Here is a 24,008-nt window from a genome sequence, read left to right on the forward strand (position 1 = left end):
TCCAAGGAAGGGTGCGGCCAGGGAGGAGTCCATCCTCCCCAAGGCACCTAGGAGGTGCCTTCCCCCTTTAGGACTCTTTCTTTCCCTTATCTCTTGGCGCATGGGCCTCTTGGGGCTGGTGCCCTTGGCCGATATAGGCCAAGGCGCACACCCCTACAGCCCATGTGCCCCCCCCGGGGCAGGTGGACCCCCTTGGTGGACCCCCGGACCCCTTTCGGCACTCCCGGTACAATACCGATAATGCGCGAAACTTTTCCGGCGACCAAAACAAGACTTCCCATATATAAATCTTTACCTCCGGACCATTCCGGAACTCCTCGTGACGTCCGGGATCTCATCCGGGACTCCGAACAACTTTCGGGTTACCGCATACTAATATCTCTATAACCCTAGCGTCACCGAACCTTAAGTGTGTAGACCCTACGGGTTCGGGAGACATGCAGACATGACCGAGATGACTCTCCGGTCAATAACCAACAGCGGGATCTGGATACCCATGTTGGCTCCCACATGTTCCACGATGATCTCATCGGATGAAACACGATGTCAAGGACTTAATCAATCCCGTATACAATTCCCTTTGTCTAGCGGTACGATACTTGCCCGAGATTCGATCGTCGGTATCCCGATACCTTGTTCAATCTCGTTACCAGCAAGTCTCTTTACTCGTTTCGTAACACATCATCCCGTGATCAAATCCTTGATCACGTTGTGCACATTATGATGATGTCCTACCGAGTGGGCCCAGAGATACCTCTCCGTTTACACGGAGTGACAAATCCCAGTCTCGATTCGTGCCAACCCAATAGACACTTTCGGAGATACCTGTAGTGTACCTTTATAGCCACCCAGTTACGTTGTGACATTTGGCACACCCAAAGCACTCCTACGGTATCCGGGAGTTGCACAATCTCATGGTCTAAGGAAATGATACTTGACATTAGAAAAGCTTTAGCATACGAACTACATGATCTTGTGCTAGGCTTAGGATTGGGTCTTTGTCCATCACATCATTCTCCTAATGATGTGATCCCGTTATCAATGACATCCAATGTCCATGGTCAGGAAACCGTAACCATCTATTGATCAACGAGCTAGTCAACTAGAGGCTTACTAGGGACATGGTGTTGTCTATGTATGCACACATGTATCTGAGTTTCCTATCAATACAATTCTAGCATGGATAATAAACGATTATCATGAACAAGGAAATATAATAATAACTAATTTATTATTGCCTCTAGGGCATATTTCCAACATCTTCAACCATTGGTTTAGTAGGTACAACTAATTTTTTCTGGTATTTTGCGTTTCCTACCCATAACTAAAGATAGAAAACAAGAGCAAAAAATAAAAAATTACTTAGTGATAAAGCAAACAAGCACACACGAGAATATTCACCCCACGCTATAACTCCCCGGCAACGGCGCCAGAAAAAGGTCTTGATAACCCACAAGTATAGGGGATCGTTTGTAGCCTTTTTCGATAAATAAGAGTGTCGAACCCAACGAAGCTAAAGGCAGAACAAATATTCCCTCAAGTTCTATCAACCACCGATACAACTCTACGCACACTTGATGTTTGCTTTACCGAAAACAAGTATGAAACTATTTTGTAGGTGTGATTCTAGAACTACTTTGCAAGAATAAATCGAGAAGTACTTTGTAAGATAATAAAAGTTAGGTGTTTAGTAAAAGGGTTTGTGCCAACAAGAAAGTTATTTGTCCCTAGGCAATCAATAACAAGTACCGGTAATCATTCTTGAAACTTTATATGAGGGAGAGGCATGAGCTAACATAATTTCTCTACTTGGATCATATGCACTTATGATTGGAACTCTAGCAAGAATCCGCAACTACTAAAGATCATTAAGGTCGTGAAACCCAACCATAGCATTAAGTATCAAGTCCTCTTTATTCCCATACGTCATACCCCACCTACTTGGGTTTAAGTTTCTGTCACTCTCTCAACCTACCATAAGCGAACCATGAACATATTGCAACACCCTACACCGGGGGACCCTCACGTTTGCGTGAGACGGAGGGCACCGTAGGACAGCACCATAAATAAAATATACAATGATACCAACCAAGATCATGATTAACCCAGAGGACAAAACAGTTCTACTCAAACATCATAGGATAACCATAGATCATTGGGAAATAATATATGGAGTTGAGCACCATGTTTAAGTAGAGATTACAGCGGGGAGAGGAGGTGTTACACCACTGCATAGAGGGGGAGAAAGTTGGTGTTGACGGTAGCAAGATTGTTGATGTAGATGGTCGTCCCGATCGTTGCCCTGGTGGCACTCCGGCACCACCGGAAGCGAGGGGGGAGAGCCCCCCTCCTTATTCTTCTTCCTTGCCCCCCTAGATGGGAGGAGAGTTACCCCTCTGTTCCATGGCCTCCATGGCCGTGGAGGGGTGGGAGCCCCTCCGAGATTGGATCTCCCTCTCTGTTCTCTTCTGTTTCGCGTCCCCAAGATCTGGCCGAAAACTGTTTCTTATATTCCCGGAGATCCGTAACTCCGATTGCGCTGAGATTTTAACACGATTTTTTTCGGATATAAGATTCCTTGCACCCAAAGTAGAGGTCCAACCGACATATGAGGTGGGCACAACCCACCATGGCACACCTGGCTCCTCTGGCGTGCCCTGGTGGGTTGTGCCCACCTGGGGCCTCCGTTTGCGATGATTTCAACTTCCAAATAATCACATATATTCCAAAATAATTCTCCATGAAATTTTATTGCATTTGGACTTCGTTTGATATGGACACTCTGCGATACAAAAACATGCAGAAAACAGGAACTGGCACTTGGCACTGGATCAATAGGTTAGTCCAATAAATCATATAAAAAGCTGCCAAAAGTATGTAAAACGTGTATAATATTGACATGAAACAATCAAAAATTATAGATACGATGGATACGTATCAATTCCTTTGAAACCTTTCACCCGCGCGTGTCCTGCTCTGCCGACTCGGGTCTCCGGATCATCTCCTCATCGCCAATGACCTCCCGCCGCTGGTCTCCACTGTCGTCAACGGGAATCCTCACCGCGTTGTTGCCATAGCCAGCTCATCGCCAAGTTAGGGTATGAGTTCGATTCTTTGTGCAATCTTTACCTCTGATTCTTAGCACAAAGTCAATGCCATGATTCTTACCAAGTTTGAGATTATCCTATCCAGTAAAACCTCCCTTTAGATTAGTTTTGATTTGAAAATTTAGGGTTAGGTTTCCGCCAAACTCATCTCGGACCGACTGAGTTGTAGAAATTGGTCTCACCGATTTATCTTAGACCATTGCACTTGTAACTTTCGGTCTGACCGAAACTTGCAAATTGGTGTGACCGATTTCAACTCTCAGTGAAACCCTAGCAATCTCGGTTTCACCGAACTGTGACTCGGTCTGACCGATTTCACTAGTTTAGACTCCAATATTGCTTCGGTGGCACCGAGTTTAACAAATCGGTAGCTCCGAAATGCTTTCTGTGGAAAACTAAAACTAAGTTTTTGACTCAATTGTTTTGCAAAATCTCTGCACTTTGTGATGCTCATCCACTCTATCTCAACTACATCTATTCACAGGGTCAGCTCTCAGTTTGCAGTGTCAGAAATGTCTGATCAGAGTGATAGCCAGAACAAGTCTGAGGATCAAGTTAACATGAGTGAGGGCACTAGTCCCTCTGATAGCTATGAGCCTATGATGAGGGTAGCAGAAGTACTCCTAGCAACCTGCCTAAGGCTGCTACTAGGCAGAGGAAGAAGAGAAACTCATACTCTGAAGATGAGGATTATGTTGCTGCTGAGAAGGAGGTCAGCTCCAAGAAGAAAGTGGTCAAGAAGGAATTTGGCACAACTTCTTCAACTAAGCCTGGTATGCACAAGAAGGCTCCTGCCAAGAGAGTGCCCACTTCAAAGGCTAGAGCCTCAACTATTGAAGCCTCCAAAACAATTGAAGAAGAGGCTGCTGGTGAAGGCAAGAAGAGGAAGGAAAGGGCCAAGAAGACTATGGCAAGAGTTATTGGAAAGCCCTCAATGATGATTCAATCTGATGAGGAAGAAGAGGAAGAAGAGGATGCTGCACCACCACCTAAAACCCAGAAGCTGATGGGGGATGCCATCAAGTCTGGGGCTGCTCCATCAAAGCCCAAGACTGCCCCAAAGCTACTGCTCCAGCCACCAAGTCTGCACCAAAGAGAAGCACAAGAATTATTCTTGCTACTGAGAAGAACAAGGCCCCAGTGCCTGAAATTGAAGAAGAATAGGAAGATGGAGCCCAAGTGCTCAGAAAGTTAAAGCCCAAGATCCCTGATCACGATGATACACATCCAGTGGATGAAAACATGAAGATAAGGAAGGATGCATGTCTCAGACTATGGAGACAGTCAGATCCTTATGCCTCAAGAAGAAGGACTGCTGTAGATTACAGGTTCCACACTAAGGAACAACAGGACTTCTATGAGACTGTGCTCCTGGACATGAAGCCCATTGTATGTGACATGAAGTGGGTTGACTGGAAGTACATCGACAACAATGAAGACCACTTCCCTGGAGTTCATGAGACCTTCAGGATGAATGGAGTTGATGCCTTTGTGGGTCAAAAGTTGACCAAGTGGAATGATGAGCTCATTATGCAGTTTTATTCAACAGCTCACTTCTACCCAAATGGAAGGATTGTTTGGATGTCTGAAGGTACAAGGTACCAATCAACAGTTGCTGAGTGGGCCAAGCTGATCAATGCCCCTAAAGAGCATGAGGATGACACTGATGTGTATGCCAAGCCAAGGAAGGGACACAACTCCATGGCACATATGTACAAGGAGATTCTAGATGCAGCTTTAGAACATCACAAGTTTGGCTCTGCTATTTTCTTCTATCAAGATTGCCCACAATCTACACCATCCTCAGGCACACATTATTGCCCAAGTCTGGTGATCACATAATGATAAGAGGGCATTCCATAAATTTGCTGCATATGTTTGATGTGCCAGAAAAGTTTAAGGCGATGGCACTGATTGTAGAGACAATAATGAGGATAGTTGCTGATCTGAAGAGGTCATGTGGGTATGCTCCACACATCCATATGCTCATCAACTCCAAGATGGACAAAGGGACATACTTGTTGGACAAAGAGCATCTTCCCTTGAGGCCTGACTTTGAGGACAACACAGTTGTCATGGATGCTACATAACCTACTTCAGTAGAGGGTCAAGAGAAGAGAGCAAAAGCAAAAGAAGAGAAGGCAGCCAAGATGCCAAGTGCTGTAGAGGCTTCTCAAGTTTTTCTCAAGTCAAAACAAGATCAACTTGGATATATTATTCAAGCCAATTTGAGGATTGACAAAGGATTGGCCACCCCGACTTGGAATCAAGAGAGTCTTGAAAGGATCATTGAAACAAAGTTTTATGATCTAGACTTGGAGGTCACAGAGATGCAAACAGCTGTTGAGCAGCTCCAGGATGAAGCTGAAGAGAGGAAAGGGAAAACTACCACTGAAGCTTTTCAGAGAGTGCCTAGGGCACAGAGATCTGCAGCAGTGCCAGTGACAGACACTAGAGCTACTACTTCAGCACCTACAGCCACAGCTTCAGTTGCCCCTCTGGTTACAATTCCACCAGCTCCTACAACCTCAACAGATGAATTTGTCGCAGGAGTCCTCTCCACGCCACCTCCCGAAGATCAAGCTTAGAGAGCCGCATGGCACTATGCATTTTCGAGATTTTTGGTAACTTGTTGCCAAAGGGGGAGAAATTGTATAGATCATAGGCTGAGAGAGAGAGAGCTTTGCTTCTTTTTGCTATCTCTTTTGCAACTTGTTTTCTACTTATTTGTTTGCTTGCTTGGATGATACTTTATGTGTGTGTGAGATACTTGTATGGTCATGTGTTTGATCCTATCATATGTTAATGCTTGTGCTTGGATGATGATATTATCTATCTCTCATGTATGATGATTATTCACTTTGTCTTGGTGATGAGTGTTTTTATTATTCTATCATTTTGAGCGCTCCACCAAGATGTATGTGACATGGAAGAGTAACCCATGATCCTAATCGATTGTGCATTTGCATTCAAAAGAAAATTTTAATAATGCACAAATTTAGGGGGAGCTCTTGCTTATCACATACTTCTCAAAGCGACGATGTATTTCATTCTTATTATCATTTGTCGAAGCTTTGACCTATATGTTGTCATCAATTACCAAAAAGGGGGAGATTGAAAGTGCCACTAATCCCTGGGTGGTTTTGGTAATTATTAACAACATATAGCTCATTGAACTAACATCCATTCAAAATAATCTTTTTAGAAAGTTCAATGATTGGCATGGCATGGACCCCTCAAAATGCTAAGGACACATATAGGCTCAAGCTCAAGACTCTACATTTTCATTTTAGTGATCCAAGATCACATTGAGTCCATAGGAAAAGACAATACTATTAAAAGGGGATGAGGTGTTGCTTAATGGCTTGCTTGTTCAAAATGCTTAGTGATATGCTCCAAAAGCCCTCAACCATTTTCTCATATCCACATATATACCAAAACAAAAGTCAAACTCGGCCCCACCGATTTGATCTATCCGGTGCCACCGAGTTCATTTGACAACCATAGCCAGAAAACCTAATCAGTTCGGTCTCACCGATAGGGATCTTGGTCTCACCGAGATGGGATTGCAAACTCCCTATTTCCCTTCATAATGTTTTGGTCTAACCGAGATGAGCGATCGGTCCCACCGAGTTCGCAATGCAAACTCTCTGTTTCCTTTTCATAACGTTTCTGTCTCACCGAAATGAGCAATCGGTCCCACTGAGTTTACCTGACCAACTCTCTGTTTGCCTATTACAGAAATCGGTCTCACCGATATTACGGTATGTCCTAACCCTAACACAATCGGTCCCACCGAGTTGACATGTCAGTCCCACCAAAAAGCCTAACATTCACATTTTGAACTAAATCGGTCTGACCAAGTTTCAGTATTCGGTCCCACCGAGTTTGGTAAATTGTGTGTAACGGTTAGATTTTGTGTGGAGGATATATATACCCCTCCACCCTTCCTCCATTTGGGGAGAGAGACATCATAACGTGCCTACACTTCTAGCATTCATTTTCTAAGAGAGAACCACCTACTCATGTGTTGAGACCAAGATATTCCAATCCAACCACAAGAATCTTGATCTCTAGCCTTCCCCAAGTTGCTTTCCACTCAAATCATCTTTCCACCATATCCAAATCTGTGAGAGAGAGTTGAGTGTTGGGGAGACTATCATTTGAAGCACATTAGCAAGGAGTTCATCATCAACAGACCATCTATTACCTTTTGGAGAGTGGTGTCTCCTAGATTGGTTAGGTGTCACCTAGCAGCCTCCGTCAAGATTGTGGAGTTGAACAAAGGAGTTTATAAGGGCAAGGAGATTGCCTACTTCATGAAGATCTACCCAAGTGAGCAAGTCCTTCGTGCGCGATGGCCATTGTGGGATAGACAAGGTTGCTTCTTCATGGACCCTTCATGGGTGGATCCCTCCGTGGACTCGCGTAGCCGTTACCCTTCGTGGGTTGAAGTCTCCATCAACATGGATGTACGATAGCACCACCTATCGGAACCACGCCAAAAATCTCTGTGTCTACATTGCGTTTTCTCCCTCCAAACTCCTCCCCTTTACCTTCATATGCAATGATTTACATTCCGCCGCTATAATCTTAGAATTGCATGTGTAGGTTGATTGGTTGACTTGTGATAAGTTGCTAAAATCTGCCAAGACTTAAAATTGGGAAAAGGCTAGATTTTTATTTGGTCAAGTAGTCTAATCACCCCCCCTCTAGACATACTTTCGATCCTACACTTTCATGTAGATCACTAAATATGAAACATGTGGTTTAATGATATTGATGTCATAATATGAAAGGATATTGGTTCATGATCATTGTTTAGTAGAAATATCGGTATTAAAGCTTGTTATTAACTTCTCATCTAAGTGTTGGTCATGGCATGATGGGGAAGGTTTGAGCATTTGTATTTCTGGTTGAAATCCTTGAGTGTTGTTATAATCGGATGCGCACGATGGCTAAATCCTACCAACCAATTCCCTAGGGGCGTGTGAGTAGTACTTTGCTTCGAGGGCTAATAGGCTGGCACAATAAGTATGTGAGTTCTTTATTACAAATATGAGTGCATGGATTATACGCACTCCTACCTTTCTGCAATTTGCTAGTCTCTTCGGCACCGTTTATTGCCTTATCTCACCTTGAGAGTCGGTGCAAACTTCACCAGTGCATCCAAACCCCATGGTATAATACGCTCTATCACACATAAGCATCCTTATATCTTCCTCAAAACAGCCACCATACCTAGCTATTATGGCATTTCCGTACCCATTCCGATATATATTGCCATGCAACTTCCACTGTTCCATTTTCATGACATACGTGTTCATTGTCATATTGCTTTGCATGATCATATAGAGCTGACATGATATTTGTGACTCAGCCACCATTCATTATTATTAGACATGTTACACTAGATCGTTGCATATTCTAGTACACTGCCAGAGGCATTCATATAGAGTCATATTGTTCTAGTTATCGAGTTGTGATTTTGAGTTGTAGGTAAATAAAAGTGTGATGATCATCATTATTAGAGCATTGTCTCAGTGATGAAAGGATGATGGAGACTATGATTCCCCCACAAGTTGGGATGAGACTCTGGACGAAAAAAGAGAGGCCAAAAAGAGCCCAAGAAAAAATGAGAGAAAAGAGAGAAGGGGCAATGTTACTATCCTTTTCCACACTTGTGCTTCAGAGTAGCACCATCTTATTCATATAGAGAGTCTCCTGAGTTATCACTTCCACATTTGTGCAAACGAGTTGGATGCACCCCCACTTAGTTTCTGTTGAGCTTTCATACACTTATAGCTCTTAGTGTAGCCATTCATGGCAATCCCTACTCCTCGCATTGATATCGATTAATGGGCATCTACATAGCCCGTTGATTAGCCGCGTCAATGCGAGACATTCTTCCTTTTTTGACTTCCCTTATTGATCTCTATCACTGTATTCTATTCCATATAGTGTTATATCCATGGCTCACTCTCATGTATTGAGTGGGGTTAAACATGCTCAAGCGCGTTAGAAGTACGATCCGATTGCCCGGTTTGACACCGGGGTGCTCATAATCTATATTTATGTGGTGAAGGCGGAGTCATGCCATGGTAACATGATAAAATGAGTGGGTATAACATTCATTAAGGATCATATATTTTGAAAAAATGATGATTATGTTTCTTATATTCATGGATATTATTATGTTGATATTGTTACTTCATCAATCTCAGTGATTATACCGTAAAGAGATTACATGATACACATGTTAAGTAGCATTTCATATCAAAAGTTCTGTTTTTATCATTTACTTACTTGAGGACGAGCAGAAATTAAGCTTGGGGATGTTGATACGTCTCCAAGGTATCTATAATTTTTTTTATTGTTTCATGCTATTATATTATCAATCTAGGATACTTTATATGCATTTTTATGCTATTTTATATCATTTCTGGGATCTAACCTATTAACCAACTGCCTAGTGCCAGTTGTCATTTTCTGCTTGTTTTTGGTTTTTCGGAAATCAGTACTAAACGGAGTCCAAACGCTATGAAACTTTTTGTCGATTATTTTCTGGACAAAAGAGACCCTAGAAACTTCAGGAGGAGACCAGACGGTAAGCGAGGAGACGGCAAGGCAACAGGGCGCGCCTTGTTACCTTGTTGGACCCATGTGGCTCCGTCTGATCTAATTCCACATCTATAAATTCTGAAATATTTGGAAACCCCTAGAGAGCTACCCACAACACTTTTTCCACTGTCGCAAGGTTTTGTTCTTCCGCGATCCCATCTGGAGGCCTTTTTCGATAGTCTGCCACAGGGGGAATCGATCACGAAGGGCTTCTACATCATCATTGTTGCCTTCCGATGACGCATGAGTAGTTCACCACAATCCTACAGGTCCATAGCTGGTAGCTAGATGGCTTCTTCTTTCTCTTTGATCTTCAATACAATGTTCTCCTTGATCTTCTTGGAGTTCTATCTAATGTAATATTCTTTTGCGGTGTGTTTGTTGGGATCCAATGAATTGTGGGTTTATGATTAGATTATTCATCGAAAGTAATAGAGTCTTTTCTTAACTTCACTACGCATGATTATGATACATTCTCTCTAACATGTCATTCTCATCAAACATAGCATCCCCAAGCTTGTGCCTTTTCATATCATAAGCATAATCACTCTCATCATTAATAGTATGGATAGCACCAATATTATAGCAACAATTATCATCACAATGAGTAGTAGGAGCAACATCATTTGAGAGGGATGCCTTTTTACCTTTGCTTATCCGTCTTTTCTTTTTCTTCTCCACATCATGTGTGGCTTTAATCCTCTTTTTGGAGCTCCTTATTAATGAGATTGGTTGTATAGAAGGCTCCTCCTCATTACCCGATTCATCATAAGAAATAATAGGAGGATATTGGGAAGTCTCTTCCCTTTCATTAGTATTCTCTTCATCTTGTATTTGTTTTCTTGTCTTTATGTAATTGGCAATATAAGGATTATCAATGCAATTCACCGCACAATACATATAAATTTCCTCTAGATCAAAATCGAGAACCTTGTCAAGGGAAAATTCTGGAATATCCTTAGTTATACGTTTCATTTCTTCATAACCCAGAAACAAACTAAGTTCATTATGATGTGCAAGGGAAATCAAGTCATCACAATTTTTGGACATGATTCGATCACGAAACAATTTGCATTGGATATTTAAATGATCATGTTCATTGCAAAGTTCACAAGGATGGCAAAGAAATTTTAAATCTTCAGCACAAGCATCTAGCCTTTCTTGCAACCATTTAGTTTCTAAATACTTATGCCTCTTGCAAAATCTATCTTCTCTATTTGGTGTGTACTTGCAAACCCTATGCACTCCACAAAATTGACATGCTTATAAGAGACATTTTGATCATGACTAGTGCAATCATCATTAGTACTATGGATATTCAAAGAATTCATACTAACAACATTGCAATCATGCTCATCATTCAAAGATTTAGTGCCAAACATTTTAATGCATTCTTCTTCTAGCATTTTGGCACAATTATCAAAATCCTTATTTTCATGAAAGATATTAAAAAGATGAAGCATATGAGGTACCCTCAATTCCATTTTTTTGTAATTTTCTTTTATAGACTAAACTAGTAATAAAACAAGAAACAAAAAGATTCGATTGCAAGATCTAAAGATATACCTTCAAGCGCTAACCTCCCTGGCAACGGCGCCAGAAAAGAGATTGATGTCTACTACACAACCTTCTTCTTGTAGACGTTGTTAGGCCTCCAAGTGCGGAGGTTTGTAGGACAATAGCAAATTTCCCTCAAGTGGATGACCTAAGGTTTATCAATCCGTGGGAGGCATAGGATGAAGATGGTCTCTCTCAAGCAACCCTGCAACCAAATAACAAAGAGTCTCTTGTGTCCCCAACACACCCAATACAATGGTAAGTTGTATAGGTGCACTAGTTCGGTGAAGAGATGGTGATACAAGTGCAATATTGATGGTAGATATAGGTTTTTGTAATCTGAAAATATAAAAACAGTAAGGTAACTAATGATAAAAGTGAGCACAAACGGTATTGCAATGCGCTGAAACAAGGCCTAGGGTTCATACTTTCACTAGTGCAAGTTCTCTCAACAATAATAACACAATTGGATCATATAACTATCCCTCAACATGCAACAAAGAGTCACTCCAAAGTCACTAATAGCGGAGAACAAACGAAGATATTATGGTAGGGTACGAAACCACCTCAAAGTTATTCTTTCTAATCGATCTATTCAAGAGTTCGTACTAGAATAACACCTTAAGACACAAATCAACCAACACCCTAATGTCACCTAGATACTCCAATGTCACCTCAAGTATCCGTGGGTATGATTATACGATATGCATCACACAATCTCATATTCATCTATTCAACCAACACAAAGAACTTCAAAGAGTGCCCCTGTAGCGACCCGACCTCAAACGGTCAAGTCTCTGTGCTTCAGTGTCATCCCTGGATCGGTAATGCTGACACACACAGTACTCGAGGATTTATAACAGAGTAGCAATCACACACTTATTACAGTGAATGTCTCAAAAGAGAACTTATTACAATAAATATGGCTTAAGGCCATCTAATACGATAACAACGGAAGGCCTGGAAGATAAAGTGAGTCCATCAACTCCAACGGTATAGCTGAGCTGCACGTCAACAACCTAACGAACCTTACTCCTCATCTGAAAAGTCTGCAACATAATACGTTGCAGCCCGAAAACGGGTCAGCACATGGAATATGCTGGCAAAGTAACACAATAGAGCAAGAACAGAATAATACTATCACTACATGCATATTTGGCTGGTGGAAAGCTCTATGGTTACAGTTTTTGCGAAAAGCCAATTTTTTCCTACAACAAAGGAATAGATTTTATTTAACTATCATGGTAGTTGAAACATCATTGAGAAGGTTCCTCCAACTCAATCCCAATTAAAGTAGTTAACAACCCAACAATATTATTTTAGAGTGATGAGATACTTATGATACTCCAAGTACTAGATACTCAAGATGTCCATAACCGGGGACACGGCTAACCATGATTAGTTTATACACTCTGCAGAGGTTTGCGCACTTTTCCCAACAAGACCCGATCTCCTCCGTTGGATTTCTCGCACTACATGGTGTTTGAGAAACGGATGACCGAGACACAGTCTTTCAGAAGCATTAACCCCTTACTCCGGGCAGACCATACCAACCTACATCCCTCTACCTGCTGATCCACCTCTTCGGGAGCTTCACGCAACTTACTCAACTATGCTAGAGCCCATAATAGCTTGTGGCTGCACACGGAAGTTTCTAGCATGAAAATACCTCAGTTCCCTTTGAGCCTGGGTGGCGGACCATAGGATTATCACACGGGTACTCCAGGATATCCTAGGACAACACTGGATTCTCCAGGTGCCCAAAAAACAATCCACCCAGATGTGTATTCAAGTTGCCACCTTAAGTTGAACCATTAATTAAAAATCTCACATCTGTCATGGATTTCACTCACCCAAATCACGTCTACGAGGATAGCATAGCAATAAAAGCAATACGTTGAAGTAACTCCCAAGGGTTTGAATATAACAGGGCAATAGGTTCTACCTCATCAACTACTTCCCAACCCACATTTTAATCACATCCTAATCATGCAATGTTTGAGGATTGAAACTAATGCATAAAAACTGGGTGATAAAGGGTTATGATCAAAGTGTTACTTGCCTTGCTGATGATCTGCAAAACCTAGGGACTCGTAGTAGCACGTTCGCACTCTGGGTGTTCTATCGCAAACAAACAATAGCATACATAAGCAATCAAGCAAAGAAACATGGGTAAATCTCAAACAAGAAGATATAACCAGAAAGTTCAACTTAAGAACTCCGGTTTGCGAAAAGAATCAAATCAAACGGAGCAACGAAACTCAAACTGCGAAAGAAACACGATCCGTTTACTAATCTGGACTAAGGTTAAATTTTACATTAGCAAAAGCTTGTTCAAGTTGGTTAAACAGAAAGTGGGTTTCGAGTCGAAGATCTAGGCGCTTGAATCGCCTGATTCCGGCCAATGAGTGAAAAGATAAACTAAAACGAAAATCGGATCAGAAATCGCGATTGAAAATAATCGCGGAAAATTCGAGAAAAAGAAAACTAACGAACAGGCTAACGAACAAACGTTCGTTGTCTGCGGCTAATGAGTGAACTCCGTTTGTTAAAACGAACATACGGACGAACGTCCGCAAAGTAACTGAACCGGGAAAAACCGGCGAACCGATCTATCCAAAAAAATTAGGGTTTCTAACAGAAACCCGAATTGGTTTTTATAAAAAAACCGAACGGCTGTTATACCTCCAGCGAGGTCCGGCGTGGCGGGCGGCTCCGGCGAGTGGGGCGGGGCGGCGCGGGGCAAGCGACGGGGCAGGGGCGGCGGCAGCAAGCGGCAGCGGCAGCGCGAGGCGGCGGGGCAGCGGCTTACGGCGGCGGGGCGGCTCGGGCTCCAGTGGGGTTCGGCGGCTTATAAGGGAGGGGGGGTGCGGCAACTTGGGGAAGGGGGCGGGCGGCGCATGTCCGGGTCGGACACGGCGGCGGCGGCGGAGCCGCTCGGGACTCCTCTCCCGAGCCGGTGCGGGGAGGCGGCGCGGCTGGGCCGGCTGGGCCTCGGCCCAGTGCGGTCCGGCGGAAGTTTCTTTTTTTCTTTTTTTTTTTAAAAATAATTTCGCCGAACTAAAATAAATCCTAGAAAATAAAATAAAATCTAAAAATGCCAAAACAAATTTTCACCGTCTAAATAAAATATTTAGAACATGATGAACATTTTCTTGGCCCTAAAATGCAACTTTGAAAAACGTGCAATTTTTATAATCTATACCTACTAATAAAGCAAGGTGCGTTTCGCCAATTTTTTCATCCGTTCACTGCCGAAAATATTTTTTTATATCCGAGGTGGTACTAAATTTTTGTGGTCCAGCTGCTAGAAAAGAAAACAAAAGAGTTTTGTCCAGAATTTCGTACATGGGCGGCACGTGCTAAGGCCAAGAAAAGCCCCAAATTTATATCTTGCGCACCCTGCTGGAGAACCTTATTTGTCGCACAGAGCCACATATAGTAGGAGCTTCTCATCTGTCGCCCAATGTTGGGCCAGCCCATTTCTTTTTTTTCTGTGTTTTTTTATTTTTCAATTTTCCCTTCCAAGATATATTTTCCTTTTTCATAAATGTATTTTTTTAATTTTCCCAAATTTCGTTTCTTGTAATAATTTTCGTTAAATCTTAGAATTTCAATTTTTTTTCTATTTTTCAAAATTATTTGGAACTTTAAATTTATATGTTCGTTCATTTTTTCTCGAAATTAAAAAAAATTCGCATTTTAAAAAAATCCAATTTTTTTCGAGACATACAAAATAAATTTCATTTTAAAAATAATAGTAATTCGAAAAATATTTTTTTGAAATGTTTAAAAATTCAAAATAATGTTCATGATAAAAAACACATTTTTGAAATTGGTTTTGAAAGTTCAAAACAAGTTTCCATTTTAAAAAATGTTTCACAAATTCGAAAAATGTCCATTTCTCCGCCTTAAAATGGTCTTGTTTTAAAAAAATGTTTGTGAATTTGAAAAAATCTTCCTATTTCAAGTTTTTTTGCCTTTTCCAGAAGTTAACGCTTTTTCCAAAAAAAATCTGATATGTTTTAAGAAAAATCAAGAGGTAACCACAACCTCGATAAGGAGGTGGACCTGAAGGGAAAAAAGGCACGCGTTGGGTAGTGCCATCACTCGGACCAACCCCACTACTATAAAGATCTCACAGACCAAACATGACCCACGAGAACACCACAACTCTCCGCTCTATGGCGCCACTGTTGTGGAGAATGTTTTGATGGACACATCAATTATCTCTGCCGATGCTTCTCACAAAAAAATCTCTCCCGTTGCAACGCACGGGCATATGTGCTAGTTCAAATAAAATAGCAATAAACTCCGAATAAAAACAAATATTTGATTTTAATATGTTTCCTCCAATATTTCATTTATTTTGGAGAAGTCATATTATCTCCTCTCATATATTTTAATATGAAATATTTTTAGAGAGAAAATAATTAAAACCAAAAATCCTCGTTTCAATATTTGATAAAACTCAAATATGGAAACAGGGAAATCCCCAACTCTCTCCAAGGGTCCTTGAGTCGCTTAGGATTTTGAGGATTCGCGAAACGAAATGCAATAAAATATGATATGCATGAATGATCTATGTATAACATTCCAAATTGAAAATTTGGGATGTTACAAACCTACCCCCTTAAGATGAATCTCGCCCTCGAGATTCGGGTTGGCTAGAGAATAGGTGTGGGTGGTCTTTGCGAAGATCATCCTCTCGTTCCCAGGTGGCTTCATCCTCGGTATGGTGGCTCCACTGAACTTTGCAAAACTTGATAACCTTGCTGCGGGTGACTCGGCTGGCAAATTCAAGAATCCTGACTGGCTTTTCCTCATAGGTCAAATCACTGTCCAACTGAATCGCCTCCAAGGGTACTGTATCTCTTAACGGTATATCGGCCATCTCAGCATGACACTTCTTTAGCTGTGAAACATGAAATACATCACGAACTCCTGACAGTCCTTCAGGTAACTCCAACTTGTAGGCAACTTCTCCCATACGTTCCAAAATTCGATACGGTCCTACAAATCTCGGGGCTAACTTTCCCTTAACTCCAAAACATTTCACTCCTCGCAGGGGTGACACTCGCAGATATGCTCTATCTCCAATTTCATAGGTTATTTCCTTACGTTTCGAATCTGCATAACTCTTCTGTCTGGACTGAGCTATCTTCAGTCTATCTCGAATTAACTTAACTTTCTCTTCAGACTCTTTGATCAAATCTGGTTCAAACAAATGTCGGTCTCCAACTTCATCCCACATCAACGGTGTTCTGCACCTTCGTCCATACAGGGCTTCGAACGGTGCCATCTTCAAACTGGCTTGATAGCTATTGTTGTATGAGAACTCTGTGTAGGCCAAATTTTCATCCCAACTAGATCCATAATCTAGCACACAGGCTATCAACATATCCTCTAGAATCTGGTTGACTCTCTCGTCCTGTCCATCTGTCTGTGGGTGGAATGTTGTACTGAACTCCAACCTTGTCCCCAAAGTTTGGTGTAGCTAATGCCAAAACTTTGAATTAAACTGTGTTCCTCTATCTGATACGATGGTCCTTGGAACTCCATGCAGACATACGATCCTGGTCATATATATCTTGGCCAACTTTGCACTTGTATAGGTGGTTTTCACTGGGATAAAGTGAGCCACTTTGGTCAAGCGATCAACTATTACCCATATAGAATCATATCCTGATTTGGTCCTGGGTAATCCGGTGATAAAATCCATGCCAAGTTTATCCCACTTCCATTCGGGTATCGGCATAGGCTGTAACAAGCCTGCTGGCTTTTGATGCTCAACCTTCACTCTCTGACATACATCACATACAGCTACATACTCGACAATATCCTTCTTCATACCAGTCCACCAGAAACGCTCCTTCAAATCCAAATACATCTTGGTGTTTTCGGGGTGTATCGAGTATGGTGAGTCATGAGCCTCCTGAAGTATTAATTTCCCGATCCCTGTGTTATTGGGCACATAAACACGGTCCTCGAACCATAAGGTGTCGTGCTCATCCTCACGAAAACCTTTAGCCTTTCCTTCGCTCATTCTCTCTTTTATCTCGGCAACCTCTTTGTCATCCTTCTGAGCTTCTCGAATCTTTCCTAACAATGTAGACTGAACCTCCATTGTTGCAATAAAACCTCTAGGAACAATCTCCAATCGAAATTCCCTGAGATCCTCTGCTAACTCCTTCGGCAATCCCGTGCTCACTAGGGTATTAGCATAACTCTTCCGGCTCAAGGCATCTGCTACGACGTTGGCCTTGCCTAGATGATAGTGAAGCTTCATGTCATAATCCTTTATAAGCTCCAACCATCTCCTCTGCCTAAGGTTCATCTCCTTCTGTGTGAAAATGTACTTCAAACTCTTATGATCCGTGTACACATCACAACGATTTCCAATAAGGTAATGTCTCCAGGTCTTCAAAGCATGCACTACGGCAGCCAACTCCAGATCATGCATGGAATAATTTAACTCGTGCGGTTTCAGTTGCTGCGAGGCATATGAAACAACTCTTCCATCCTGCATAAGCACACTTCCAAGTCCTAGGCGAGAGGCATCGCAATACACTTGAAACTCCTTGCGTATATCCGGCAGAATCAGCACTGGGGCTATAGTCAAACGTTTCTTTAACTCTTGAAAACTTGCTTCACATTCTTCTACCCATTTAAATTTGGTATCCTTCTTCAATAACTCCGTCATTGGCTTCGCAATTTTGGAAAAATTCTCAATGAATCTCCGATAGTATCCTGCGAGTCCAAGAAAACTTTGGATCTCGCTAACTGAAGTGGGTGCCAACCATTCCGTGACTGACTGAACCTTGGTAGGATATACTGCTACACCTTCTCCTGATATAACATGTCCAAGGAATCCAACTTCTTTCAACCAAAACTCACATTTGCTGATCTTGGCATACAACCGATGTTCCCTGAGTTTCTCGAGAACTAAGCGCAAATGCTCTTCGTGCTCCTCCTCGTTCTTCGAGTATACCATTATATCATCAATGAATACCACAACAAACTTATCCAAATATTGCATGAACACTTTGTTCATCATGCTCATGAAGTAGGAAGGGGCGTTAGTCAGTCCAACGACATGACCGTATATTCATACAACCCGTACCGTGTGGTGAAGGCTGTCTTTGGTATGTCCTTCTTTCGTATCTTTAGCTGGTGATATCCAGATCGCAGATCGATCTTTGAAAACACCTTATCTCCTTGCAACTGGTCGAATAAATCAATGATCATCGGCAGTGGGTATTTGTTCTTGATCATCACCTTATTTAACGCTCGATAATCAAAAACCATTCTTAGAGACTTATCCTTCTTCTCGACCAAAAGCACTGGGGCTCCCCATGGTGATGAGCTCCGTCGAATGTAACCTTTCTCCAATAACTCCTTGATCTATTTCTTAATTACCTCCAGATCATTTGTGGGCATCTGGTATGGTCTCTTTGATATATGCCCGGTGCCTGGCAATAACTCTATCAAAAACTCGATGTCTCGATCCGGTGGCATGCCTGGTAACTCCTCTGGAAAAACATCCGGGTAATCCTTGACTACAGGCACTTCCTCCTGAACAACTCCCGTGAGGGTATTTAAATGGCTAGCCCTTAGCACATGCCTAGATACATACTTGATCCTTTTTCCCTCTGGAGTGGTGAGACAAATTGACTTACTAACACAGTCAATGCTTCCTCCATACTTTGACATCCAGTCCATGCCTAATATCACATCCAATCCTTGTGACTCCAAGATTATTAGGTCGGACGGAAAAACATGGCTACCAATGGTTAAGGGTATGTAACATCCCAAATTTTTAATTTGGAATATTATACATTAGAGCATCATTGCATATCATGTTTTATTGCATTTTGGTTGATCCTAGAAATTTCATGCAACTCAAGGACCTACGGAGAGAGTTGGGGATTTCGTTATTTTCATATTTGAGTTTTTCTGGAATTATGAAAAGAGGATCGTTTGATTTTAATTATTTTTCTCTGAAATATTTCTCTTATTAAAAATAAAAGAGAGAGAGGATAAAATGACTTCCTCAAAATAAAGAAATATCAGAGATTTAATATTAAAATCAAACAAGTTTTTTATTCGGAGTTTTGTCGCTATTTTATTCGAATTAGGAAAAATATGCGTTTTTCAAAGTTGCATTTTAGGCCGAAATAAATGTTCACCTTGTCTGGCTTATTTTTAGAGGACGGGGAATATTTATTTCGAGATTTTTGGAGTCCGTTTAGTATTTCTTTTCTTTCTTTTTCTGCACGTCGAAATTATTATTTAAAAAAAGTCAACCGACTTAGGGCCGTACTCGGCCAGGTCTTCTCGGGCCGGCCTTTAAAGCCCGATGCCCTGATCCGCCCCAGCCACCCGAAATCCTAGTCCGCCGTCGCCGCCCCGCCACAATGAGCCGCTGACGCCTAGCCTCGCGCGCCGCGCCGCCGTACCGTCGCCGCACCGCCGCCCGCGCCGCCACATCGCCCTGCTACCCGCGCCGCCTCACGCCGGAGCCCCACGCCGCCGTCGACCCGCCAGACCCCGTCGGAGTTCGAGGTAGCTGCCGTTTTTTAAAACCGATCAGTTTTATTTCGTAAACCCTAGATCCATTTTTTTATTAGATCCGGTTTGGTTTATTTTTTTCGGTTTAGTTATTTAGCGAACGCCCGCTTTTACGTTCGGTTTTACGAATAGTTTTCACCGTTTAGCCGCAGACAACGAACGCTCGTTCGTTAGCCTGTTCGTCAGTTTTTCTTTTTCTCGGATTTTCCGCGATTATTTTTGATCGTGATTTCTGATCCGATTTTCGTTCTAGTATAACTTTTCGCTCGTTTATCGGAATCAGGCGATTCAAGCGCCTAGAGTTTCGTCTCGAAACCCTCTTTCCGTTTAACCAACTTAAACAAGTTTTTTTTTTTGTAAAATTTGAACTAGGTCTAGATTAGTGAACAAATCTTGTTTCTCTCGCTGTTTGAGTTATGTTGTTTCGTTTGATTTGATTCTTTTTTGCAAACCGGAGTTCTTAAGTTGAATTTTCTGGTTAGATCTCTTATTTGAGTTTTACCCGTGCTTTTGCTTGATTGCTTTGTATGCTTGTTTGATTGCGATAGAGTACCCGGAGTGTGAAGCGTGCTACATCGAGTCTCTAGTTTTCATGGATCATCAGCAAGGCAAGTAACACTTTGATCATACCTCTTACTATCCAATTTTCATTGCATTAGATCAACCCTAAAACATTGCATGGTTAGGATCTGAATTAAATTGTGGGGTTTGGGAAGTAGATGAGGTAGTACCTATTCACCTGTTTATTATCAAGCCCTGGGAGTTACTTCTACGTTGCTTATATTGCTATGCTATGCTAGTAGACGTGGATTGGGTTTGTGTGTTTCATGATAGATGTGAGATTGTTAATTTAATGGTTCAACTAAGGTGGCAACTTTAATACACATCTGGGTGGATTGAGGCACCTGGGGAACCCAGTGATTGCCTGTATTTTTGGAAATCCCGGGGTACCGTGTGATTTTCCTATGGACCGCCACCCAGGCTCAAAGGGATCATAAGATTATTCATACTGGAAACTTCCGTGTGCAGCCACATGCCATTATGGGCTCTGGCATAGTTGATTAAGTCGTGTGAACTCTTAAAGTGGTACTAGCAGATGTAGGGGATGTAGGTGTATCGGTCTACCCATCGTAAGGTGCTAACTCTTCTGAAAGACTGTGTCTCGGTCATCCGTTTCTCAAACATCATGTAGTGCGAGAAATCCAAGGAAGGAGATCAAGTCTTGTGGGGAAAAGTGCACAAACCTCTGCAGAGTGTATAAACTAATCATGGTTAGCCATGTCCCCGGTTATGGACATCTTGAGTATCTAGTTCTTGGATTATCATGTGGATCTCATCACTCTTAATATAAAATTTGATTGGGTTTAATGATGATTACTTTTAATTGGGATTGAGTTGGGTGAACCTTCTCAATGTTTAACAACTACCATGATAGTTAAATAAAATTTATTCCTTTGCAGTAGGGAAAAATTGGCTTTTCGCAAAACATATCAACCATACAGCCTCCACCAGCCACATATGCATATAGTGATAGCTTTATTCTGTTCATTACTCTCTTGTGTTACCTTGCCAGCATATTCTATGTGCTGACCCATTTTCGGGCTGCAACATATCATGTTGCAGACTTTTCAGACAACGAGTAAGGAGCCTTAGGTCGTGGTATTTCACTCAGTGATGCCGTTGGAGTTGATGGACTCACTTTATCTTCCAAGCCTTCCGCTGTTATCGTATTAGATGGCATTAAGCCATATTTATTGTAATAAGTTCTCTTTTGAGACATTCGATGTAATAAGTGTGTGATTGCCACTCTGTTATAAATCCTTCGAGTACTATGTGTGTCAGCATTACCGATCCAGGGATGACACTTATACACAGAGATCAGACTGTTTGAGGTCTGGTCGCTACAAAGATGGTATCAGAGCACACGCTGACTGTAGGACACGACCACTAAGCTAAACCCCTAGATCACTATTCTCTTCTCATTTCTAACTCCTCCCCTTTTTCTACTCTTTAGGATGGCGGACGCAAGGAACAAGTTTGCGCAACCGGATGAAGACACTCCCTTTGGAAGACATTTGAAGGAGGTCACTAGGTACCTAAACATTGGTATACCAAGCTTCACCGGGACCTACAATGCCACTTTACCAGAAGAGGAGCACTGGATGGTTCAAGTTCAAGTTCCAGGAAGGACATTCACACCAGTCACTGAGCCCATAGAGTTTTCTTTTGATGCACCAACCTGGAGTCTAGGAAAGAGTATGGCAGCTCACATAACCATGGGACGCATTGGAGAAGTTTACCACAAGGATCTCAAGAATACTATCTACTAGATTTGTGGGCGCCGAGATGAGCAATGGGAGATGATTAGCACCAGGAAGGATAGATCCATTCCAGCTTTCATCCAGGAGTTAAACCAGCATATACGCCGCCAGGAGAACCAGATGTGCACAGGCATGATAGATCTGAAGAAGGCAATGACCAGGATCACGGAGCTTGAAGAAGAACTCAAGGCTACTCGTGAAGATTATGAGGAGGAAATTGCCGTACTAGTGGAGAGGAATGATGATCTGGAAAGGAAGCTAGGAGTATTCATGGGAGACCCCGCACCAGGAGGAGAAGACGAAGAACCCAAGGAGATTCATCCAGAGGACTACATCATCATCGACGACATCGGCTCAGACCCCGACGATAGCGATGATGACTATGTTGATGAAGCTGGAGCAGATATCATGGAGTCTTCGACCGATCAATATTTCTAGTTGACCACCAAAACAGTAGTAGTAGTCTACTATGTAAATACTATAGTCCCATCACTTTGTAACGATAGATCTAGACCGATTGTATGCCTTTGCTTGATTGATTGAGTGATATGATTGTGTTTGTCTCATGTGCATATGGGTAGTGTTTTCTCACTAGAACTCATTCTATTCTATTCTCTTCTCTCTAAACCCTCAGATGCCTCCGAGACGTGACCCCGGGTTTACCTTTCCACCGAAGCTCACTCAGTTGATCCAGCAGCAGAATACCCTGATGCAGTTGTTAGTTCAGAATCAAGGCAACAACAACAACAACAACCCACCACCACCACCACCACCAGTTGACAACTTAGCCCATTTTCTGAGGTTGCAGCCGTCGGTGTTTTCCAGTAGCACCGAGCCGATAGTTGCAGATGATTGGCTCCGCAGGATTGGAAGGGAATTAACCACTGTAGGATGCACAGATGCTGAGAAGGTGCGTTTTGCCGCACATCAGTTGAATGGACCAGTAGCCTCATGGTGGGAAAATTACATTGTCACTTATCCCATAGCCACTGTCACATGGGATCAGTTCCAGCAGGCTTTCTGTACTGCCCATGTATCATCAGGAGCTATTGCCATGAAGAAGCGTGAGTTTTGCAACTTACGCCAAGGAGGACGCACTGTTGACCAGTATGTAGATGAGTTTAGTAAGTTAGCACGTTATGCTCCAGATGACGTTGCTACAGATGCAGCTAAGAAGGAGAAGTTTTTGGAAGGACTGAATGATGAGCTGAGCATGCAGTTGATGGTAGCAAATTTCAATAACTACCAGGAGTTGGTGGATAGAGCTCTCATGCTTGAAGGGAAGCAGCAGCAGATTGATAGCCGCAAGAGGAAGTATGGACAGGGGAAGTATAATTCTAGAGCCTAGCAGAGATCAGGAGATCGGGAAGTTGATTCTGCAAGAGGCCCATGATTCGCCATATTCGATTCACCCAGGAAATACCAAAATGTATCTGGATTTGAAGGAAAATTTCTGGTGGACCGGTATGAAGAAGGATATTGCGGAGTATGTAGCAGTTTGTGATGTATGTCAGAGAGTGAAGGGAGAACATCAGAAGCCAGCAGGTTTGCTACAACCATTGCCTATACCCGAATGGAAGTGGGATAAACTAGGCATGGATTTTATCACAGGATTGCCCAGGACTCGTTCAGGCTATGACTCGATATGGGTTGTAGTCAATCGACTGACAAAAGTAGCTCATTTCATCCCAGTAAAGACCACTTACACCAGTGCTAAGTTAGCAAAGATCTATATGACCATGATCGTATGTCTGCATGGAGTTCCGAGGACCATTCTATCAGATAGAGGAACCCAGTTTACTTCTAAGTTTTGGAATCAGTTGCATGAAAC

The 24,008-nt window shown here is 42.2% G+C and overlaps 1 pseudogene; it reads left to right on the forward strand.

The window, feature by feature from the left end:
* Positions 1-21,871: 21,871 nt before the first annotated feature.
* LOC147959119 (uncharacterized) lies at positions 21,872-22,615 on the forward strand (annotated as a pseudogene).
* The last annotated feature ends 1,393 nt before the right edge of the window (positions 22,616-24,008 follow it).

The sequence above is a fragment of the Triticum urartu genome, chromosome 7A (genome assembly GCF_056163025.1).
Source record: "Triticum urartu cultivar PI428250 chromosome 7A, HENAU_Tu73, whole genome shotgun sequence".
Classification (NCBI taxonomy): Eukaryota; Viridiplantae; Streptophyta; class Magnoliopsida; order Poales; family Poaceae; genus Triticum; species Triticum urartu.